Genomic DNA, 9318 nt, shown 5'->3' with positions numbered 1-9318 from the left:
CCAATAGTGGAACCTAGATGCTCATATTGGCTCCTACATATTCTACGAAGATCTTTATCGGTCAAACCGCATAACAACATACGTTGTTCCCTTTGTCATCGGTATGTTACTTGCCCGAGATTCGATCGTCGGTATCATCATACCTAGTTCAATCTCGTTACCGGCATGTCTCTTTACTCGTTCCATAATGCATCATCCTGCAACTAACTCATTAGTCACATTGCTTGCAAGGCTTATAGTGACGTGCATTATCGAGAGGGCCCAGAGATACCTCTCCGATACACGGAGTGACAAATCCTAATCTCGATCTATGCCAACTCAACAAACACCATCGGAGACCCCTGTGGAGCATCTTTATAATCACCCAATGCAATAGAATTGCATTGATCATCAGTAAACTGTGCATCATGTTTCCTCGAGATAAGATCAGAATGGAATGGAACAAACAGTATTCATATTGACATGTTGACATACCTCTTTGTATGCTCTCAGATCACCGCTGGACTTGGACACTTCGACGACGCAGTGTGCTGGTGTTACCTGGATCACCTGCACTTTTCAGATAAGCAAAATTAGATAGATGACACCGCGACTGTCATTTTTTGAAAAAAGGCCACTTGTAGTGAGGCTAACATTCCAGATCCCACATGTCAGTGGCGCATCCAGTGGCATTCATCAAATTGCAAATTGTTTGGTATTGCTATCTCCAGTGGTATATGAGAATATATGGCACAACACTTCACCTCAGCCGAGAGCGTAAGATCAAGCATGCTTCGTGATAGCAATCTGATGTCCTGAAGCTTTACCTGTGCCACAATTGAAATCCCAGGATCAAAACTTGACCTGTGATTTCTCAAGATCATTCAAGATGCTGAATTCAAATATTGCCAAGCTCTGGCTAATTACCATGGAGCTGCCCATTCTCCTCGCTGACAAGCTCACATCCCTGGCTGCAGCTGTGATTATCCCCAGTGTTTCCTGCACCGAATGCGGCGAGCCGAGCTTTGTTTTCTGGTCAATGGTGATCATGCATCATCAGCCAAGTCAGCCACCGGAAAAATTTAGGCACAAGCTAGACCCATTTGTTGATGTAGGTCAAATACATATGGAACAATGTTGACAGGATATGGTCAGTGACCTGCTCCTGGAAGAGTCCTGACAAGTCGAGATCTCTGCAGGTCGCTATCAACCGGAACGCGTTGATGAACTGCTCAGGCTCTGGATTCGCTCCCCCGGCTTCTCTTACCTAGACAAAAGGCAAGTCCTGGCAACTGAAGGTAGGAAATGACTGGTGCAGAGTGAAGGAAATTAATATGTGGGTATGTGTTCCAGAGCTGTGTTTAGTACTCTTACCTCTGTGCTGTGACTGCCATCACTATCTGTGCCTCATCAAGATCAACACAATCATCACCATCATCACTCCCAGTTCTCCTTACTGATGGATTGTAGCCCTCTTGGAACCACTCGTCATCGAAGATATCATTTATCTTCGCTCTCTACATCACAATTGTCAGATGACCATGCTAGTAATTGTTAACATGAGTTGGTCTAATGTTTCTAATCGGATTACCGTTATAGGAGACGGATCCAGTATCCTCAATATGATCTTCTTCTGAGGCAGCGTGATCCATTGCGGTAATGCATACTGTGCCCGAGATATCTTTGCGACGATAGTTGTCAGTTGAAACCTCGCATCAGCAAGGTGTAACGAAGCAAAAGGCATCATCAGACACTAGGATGTTTATGCTTACCCTTCTGTACAAGTGTATCAAGCTGCAGTCCTGGAATGGCAGATAACCAGCAAGGAGTTCAAACAGGATCACACCGCATGACCAGATGTCCGCGGCCGCCCCATCGTAAGTCTTGTGCTGAATCACCTATCCGAGCATCAAAATTTAGAAGTTGGCAATGCAAAATACTGAAACTTTGTGTAGTTAGGCCATGCCAAGCTCTTATTTTTGCTGGAGCGCTATGATCTTTCAAGTACCTCAGGAGCGACGTAGCACGGAGAGCCGCAAGATGTGGATAGCAACTGCCCTGGCTGGAAGAAAGTCAGATGCAAAGTTTTGGAGTTGATCAATCTGAATCATTGAAAACTGAAATGAGATGAGCTCACAGCCTTTGCAAGTTCTTACTACCTTCCGTAGCACGCTGAGGCCAAAATCAGATACCTTGAGATTGCCCTGATTATCTAGCAACAAGTTTTCAGGCTGTTGACACTCTCAAAAGCAGAATAACTCAGTGATGTGGCAACCATAAATGAACGATGATCGAGGAAGAATGCAAATCAGTTTGCATCATCGGGGATGAAAAGAGTTATATGCAAACATGCAATTAGCTAGGAGAGAATGAGAATATATTGACCTTGAGATCCCTGTGAAAGACGCCTCTCCGGTGGCAATAGTCCACAGCATCAATCAGCTGGTAGAAGTACTTCTTCGCTTCCCTCTCGTCCAGTCTCTTGAGGTAACTCTTAAACAGAAAATTCAGGAACCATAAGAAAAAACCACCTGGACAATAACCAAGAACTGTTGCTTGATGAAGATGTCTGTCTTACTAGCTTGTCGGAGAGCTGCCCTCCCGGGACATACTCCATCACCAGACATATCTTCGTCTTCGTCGCGATCACCTGCGCAAATGTAACCGCGGTGAGGCGCGAAAGAGGGTTCGATTCTGCCAAAGTCCTGATGCTAGATGCTTGGGCAACCAGAAGGATGGAATGGTGAAAGGAGTTTGAGCAACTACCTCGTGTATCTTGACTATGTTGGGGTGGTTGAGAAGCCTCATCGCGCTGATCTCTCTCTTCACCTTCGAAGGCCAAGCAAAGAGGCCGTCACGGAATGCTCCGCTCCATGGACGGCGGAGTATTGTTCACAGAAATAACAGCCAGACAGGACATATAGGTACCTGGTACATGAGGTTGTTCCTGAGCACCGTGCTCCTGTCGATGACCTTGACGGCGACGCAGCCGCCGGTCTCGGCGTCGACGGCGAGCCGGACCTTGGCGAAGGCGCCCTCGCCGATGGTCCGGCCGACCCTGTACTTGCCAATGCTCTCCGCCAGCACCATCTTGCTCGTACCGAGCAGCAGTCCTTGATCAAGCAGTGGCTGGACGGGAATGTGCGCTTGTCTGTGGTGGTAGTGTACGACGGATGGCACCGTGAAACGGAGATGGGATGAAAGGGGGAAGGTGGTTGGGGGTTTGGGGAGAAAGTAGCCGTGGCAACGTGATTTCCGGGCGCAACTGCCGGTCGCCGTCTGGCCGTCTGCCCTCCCGTCAACGGCGTGCACCACGGCCCGGTAAAAAGGAGAGGCCCTGTGTGTCTCCCGCTCGTCGACGGCGTACATGGTCGGCCGGCCTCTGGTCATGGAATGGAAGATGCAAGTATAGTGTGTGCGCGTGCCACGTGCGCTATTGAATCCCCACGCAAAATAATAACGAGCAGAATTATTATTATTATTACGGCTGCAGTTAATAATAATAATTATTATAATTATTATTAGTATTATTATTAGTATTATTATTATTATAGGCGTTGTCGATGTCGATCCCGTGCAGCAAGCCCATCTCATGCTGGAGACGATGGCGCCCAAGTAGCACCTTGTTGGTCATGGTGAGCACGCCGATGTGGTGCAGTGTAGTAGCTATGAGCATTGCCCGAGTAGACATGGATGTGCTCTCCATGCCCCTCCTCAAGGTGGCGTTGGCCCTGTTGTTCGGGGAGTTGTCGATGTCGACCCCGTGCAACAAGCCTATCTCGACGAAGTTCCTTGGTGAGGGAGTCGATTCTCTAGTCAAAGTTGGTCTCCACGGCCGATATGCGTCTCTCCACCTTGTTCAACACATACTCTTGTGTAACCTCCAAAGCCAACACATAGGTGGGCTGCAAGATTGGATCATACTCACTCCATTCCAAAATATAGTGCGTCCGCGCTTCCCGAGGTCGAATTTTGACCATAAATTTAACGAACGAGACCGACTGCGACGGGAGAATGAGGAGCTCTCCTAGGTGGAGTGGTGGACAGCACAAAGGTTGCTGTCGCCGGCCTGGGTTCGAGTCTCCTCATTCTCCTATAAGAATAAGACAGGGGGCTTCTTTCCCTCTGTTCTCATTCTTTTTTTGAGACCGACTGCGACGGGAGAAAAACTTACATAATTAAAAACTTCTTTCGAATACTAATTCACAGATATAACTTTTGCTCCCGCCGCAATCGGTCTTGATAGTTAAATTTACGGTCAAAGTTGAAGCACGGGGATAGAGGAAGCACTATATTATGGAATGGAGGGAGTACATATGAAGTGGTAGTTTCTCCTCCATGAGGCGCCCACTTCCATGCACACCATCAACACTGTTGGACCTCCTTGAATCCATTGAAGCTTCTCAAAGACAAAATCCGCAAGAGAAAAAATAGTATCGTGATCAACGTGTAGCTCTGATACCAAGATAATGCGGGCGCCGCTGAAATGATCTTTCACGGTGCCAAAGAACCCATAAGGAGCAACAACTATCTCCCTCAAGTGGCAAAGAACAAGAGAAAACACTCGCTTGATTTACAAAGGCGCAACCCAAACCATGAAACTTGCGAACCTATATAGAATCACAAGAGGGAATTACAAGGATCCTATATGAATTGAGGACATACCCTTCAATCCATACACAAAGCTAACACCTCAAGGATACTAGTGCTCACAGCACAACACAACCTAACCGGCTATCTACAAGCATAAACTTAGATATTCCATGTCCCGTGCACATGAAACAGCTAGGGAGTACTTATACTAGAAGTACCTACTAGTTAGGTGTGACAAGAACAACAAAATGAAGGGTCCAAGCTGTAGCAGGAGCAAACTTGTTGGGCCTCACGCTATAATCAATTCATGCACAATTTGCATGGGAACTTGCACAACTTTTGACTCATGATCTCAAATAATGCACCTTTTTTTGAATGAAAGCCGACAATCTTTTCTAGCCTCTAAAACATGCTAGACCCTTCTAGAATTAATTAGGTTTAGGTGTGGGAAGCTGTAGCTGGAAATTTGATGTGTCATTTCTCCCAAAATAGACACTAGAAGCTTCTCAACTAAGATAATGGTCTTGTCCATGTCTTTCTTTGGCTGCTCTAATGGTTTAATATTTATGCTATCATGAACCTCATCCTTTGATGCCTTGGTCATGATCTGGTCCACATCACTCCCAGTATTGCGTCTACTATCGTCGGTGAGTGTGTGGAGCTGTGTCTCCGACGGATCTGTCCTTGGTGGGTTTGTTTGGATCTGGTCGTAGTTCACCTACATTGGTGTGTCTTCAGGTTGGATATTTTGATCTACACTACTCTTCAACGGCAACGTTTGTTGTTCTGATGCGCTGGTCCTACGGGGCCTTAGCACAACGACTTTCCGACTGTCTACTACAACAAGTTTTGTTAGACTTCAGCAAGGAGGGCAATGATGTCGGATCGTCTTCGGCTTACTTCAGTGCTTGTAGTCGTCACTAGATGGTCTACAAATCTGGATGTATTTTTTTATTTATGATGTTCATTATACTGTCATGGTTGAATATGAATAGATCGAAAGTTTTTCTAAAAAAAGGTTTCTACATATAGTCCCAAAAGTAAATTTACATATTTCAAAATCATCTGCTCTCGCATTTACCTCCCTGACCAGCGTAACATTTGTTCCTCCCGTTTGTGAGTGGATGTCCTTTATCACTGAGCTGCTATCTGAAAAGATAATAGATAATGAGTGCACCATCACATTACTAGCAAGTGATTGTGCTCGTAAGTAATAACTTCCCGTCATGCCCCGGTTAATATTTTTTCTTTTTGAGAAACACATGTAACTTTAGGAAGGTGTGACGCCCCCGATTCAATCGTACACTAATCATGCACGCAAATGTATACGATCAAGATCAGGGACTCACGGAAAGATATCACAACACAACTCTACAAATAAAATAAGTCATACAAGCATCATATTACAAGCCAGGGGCCTCGAGGGCTCGAATACAAGTGCTCGATCATAGACGAGTCAGCGGAAGCAACAATATCTGAGTACAGACATAAGTTAAACAAGTTTGCCTTAAGAAGGCTAGCACAAACTGGGATACAGATCGAAAGAGGCGCAGGCCTCCTGCCTGGGATCCTCCTAACTACTCCTGGTCGTCGTCAGTGGGCTGCACGTAGTAGTAGGCACCTCCGGTGTAGTAGGAGTCGTCGTCGACGGTGGCGTCTGGCTCCAGGGCTCCAGCATCTGGTTGCGACAACCAGGTAGAAGGGAAAGGGGGAAAAGAGGGAGAAAAGCAACCGTGAGTACTCATCCAAAGTACTCGCAAGCAAGGAGCTACACTACATATGCATGGGTATATGTGTAAAGGGTCATATCGGTGGACTGAACTGCAGAATGCCAGAATAAAAGGGGGATAGCTAATCCTGTCGAAGACTACGCTTCTGGCAGCCTCCGTCTTGCAGCATGTAGAAGAGAGTAGACTGAAGTCCTCCAAATAGCATCTCCAAGTAGCATCTCCAAGTAGCATCTCCAGTAGCATCGCATAGCATAATCCTACCCGGCGATCCTCTCCTCGTCGCCCTGTAGAAAAGCGATCACCGGGTTGTATCTGGCACTTGGAAGGGTGTGTTTTATTAAGTATCCGGTTCTAGTTGTCATAAGGTCAAGGTACAACTCCAAGTCGTCCTGTTACCGAAGATCACGGCTATTCGAATAGATTAACTTCCCTGCAGGGGTGCACCACATAACCCAACACGCTTGATCTCATTTGGCCGGACACACTTTCCTGGGTCATGCCCGGCCGCGGAAGATCAACACGTCGCAGCCCCACCTAGGCACAACAGAGAGGCCAGCACGCCGGTCTAAACCTAAGCGCACAGGGGTCTGGGCCCATCGCCCATAGCACACCTGCACGTTGCGTACGCGGCCGAAAGCAGACCTAGCCTAGTGGCGTTCCAGTCCAATTCGGCGCGCGCCGCTCCGTGGCTGACGTCTGAAGTGCTTCGGCTGATACCACGACGTCGGGATACCCATAACTACTCCCGCGTAGATGGTTAGTGCATATAAGCTCGTAGCCAACTCAGATCAAATACCAAGATCTCGTTAAGCGTGTTAAATATCCGCGAATGCCGAACAAGGCCAGGCCCACCTGTCTCCTAGGTGGTCTCAACCTGCCCTGCCGCTCCGCCACAAAGTAACAGTCGGGGGCCGTCGGGAACCCAGGCCCACCTCTACCGGGATGGAGCCACCTGCCCCTTCAGCCCCCATCTCCGAACAGTATCACAGGTAATGTAACTGTGTAAAGTATATAGTATATGTCTGTGATCACCTCCCGAAGTGATCACAGCCCAGTAGTATAGCATGGCAGACGGACAAGAGTGTAGGGCCACTGATGGAACACTAGCATCCTATACTAAGCATTTAGGATTGCGGGTAAGGTATCAATGACTGTAGCAGCAATGACAGGGTATGCATCAGAATAGGATTAACGGAAAGCAGTAACATGCTACACTACTCTAATGCAAGCAGTATAGAGAAGAGTAGGCGATATCTGGTGATCAAAGGGGGGGCTTGCCTGGTTGCTTTGGCAAGAGAGAGGGGTCGTCAACTCCGTAGTCGAACTGGGGCATCCGCATCGTCACGGGGTCTACCGAAGAGAAGAGGGGGGAGAAACAGTAAATACATAGCAAGCAAGTGCATAACAGGATAACAGGCAGAGCTAGACGTGTTCTAACGCGGTATGAGGTGATACCGGTGAAGGGGGAAACATCCGGGAAAATATCCCCGAGGTTTTGTGTTTTCGGGCAGAGGAGCCGGAGGGGGAAAGTTGCGGGTTCGATAGGTTAGGGGTGTGTGGCGGACGAACGGACTGCGTATCCGGATTCGTCTCGTCGTTCTGAGCAACTTTCATGTTGAAAATAATTTAATCCGAGTTACGGATTAAAAGATATGATTTTCTAAAGATTTTATTAATTTCTGAAATTTAATTAATTATTTAATTAATTCGAAAATGATTTAATGACATCGGCATGATGTCATGCTGACATCAGCAGTCAACAAAGTTGACTGGTCAACCTGACGGTGGGTCCCGCATGTCATTGACTGATAACTAACTAAATTAATTAATTAATCTAATTAGTAGATTAGTCAGGTTAATTAAATGATTAATTAGTCTAATCATGATTAATTAAGTTAATTAATTCTTTAATTCATTTACTAATATTTTAATTATTTACTTTTATTTTTATTTTTTTTAATTTTTTTTAACGTTCTGGTACCGGGGTGGGGCCCGGCTGTCATTGGGCCAGGGGCCTTAACGGGTTCGGGCGCTCGGGTGCAGGTGTCACCCGAGCGGGCGCTGTGCAGCGAGCGCAGTTGCAGGCGAGGCGTCCATCGGGGGGACCCGAGGCGACGAGGCGGGCGAACCCGGCCGGCGGCTACGGGCACGGTGGCGCGAGACGGGCACGCACGGCTGGGCGTAGGTGGGTGCGAGGGTAGGGCGCGAGGCGCACGGCCAGGGGACAGCCAGCGCGCGAGGCTGGAGTTCTGGGGCGCCGCCGACGTACGCGAACGCAGCCAGGGGCGGCTCGGTGAACGCGAGGTCGTCGCGAGCTTCGGGCGCGAGCGGGGCAGCGCCAATCAACGACGAGATCGACGGGGAAGAGGGGAACGGACATGGCTCACTGGGAGGAGGTCGATGGAGAGCTCGGGACGGTCGGAGTGGCGTTAGAGAGGTGGGCCGACGCGGTGGCGGTGGTGGTGGCCGAGGCGGACGGGGACGACCGGTGAAGGAGAGGCGAGGAAGCGGCGAGCGACGGCGTCGGGGACGGCTCCGGGGCGACGTGGCGGAGGAGTTCATGGCGACGAGCAGCGACGGCAGGGTGGTCCGGCGACGGGGACGACGGAGAAGCTGCGGGGCGAAGGTGGCAGCCCACAGGCGCGAGCGTGCTCGCCGGGGTCGCGGGGAGCCGCGGTGGACGCGACCGAGACGGCGAGGCACCGGCACGGCAGTGGTGGCGGAGGCGGGCACCGGTCGACGAGGGGACTCCGACGTGGGGAGCAAGGCGAGGGGAGGCCGGATCCGCGACGGGGCCTCCGGGATCCGTCCATCTCCGGCGAGGAGGCGGCTTGGCGCGGTCAACGCGGGCTCCGGGCGACGACGGACGGCATCGGGCGGGTGCAGGGCGAGCGGCGGTGTCGAGGGACGAGCGGGGCGATGCGGGATCGGGGTCGGGGTCGTTGCCCCCGATCCAGATCGACGAAGCAGAGGGAGGCGTGCGGGGAAACAAGAGGGGGGAGTGGGGAACGAGGGG

General features: G+C 49.5%; 1 pseudogene; it reads right to left on the bottom strand.

Moving 5' to 3' along the window:
* Positions 1–271: 271 nt before the first annotated feature.
* On the bottom strand, positions 272–3188 carry LOC119318913 (annotated as a pseudogene).
* Positions 3189–9318: the final 6130 nt, after the last annotated feature.

This window comes from Triticum dicoccoides, chromosome 6A (genome assembly GCF_002162155.2).
Source record: "Triticum dicoccoides isolate Atlit2015 ecotype Zavitan chromosome 6A, WEW_v2.0, whole genome shotgun sequence".
Classification (NCBI taxonomy): domain Eukaryota; kingdom Viridiplantae; phylum Streptophyta; class Magnoliopsida; order Poales; family Poaceae; genus Triticum; species Triticum dicoccoides.
This window is presented reverse-complemented; position numbering and strand designations above follow the sequence as displayed.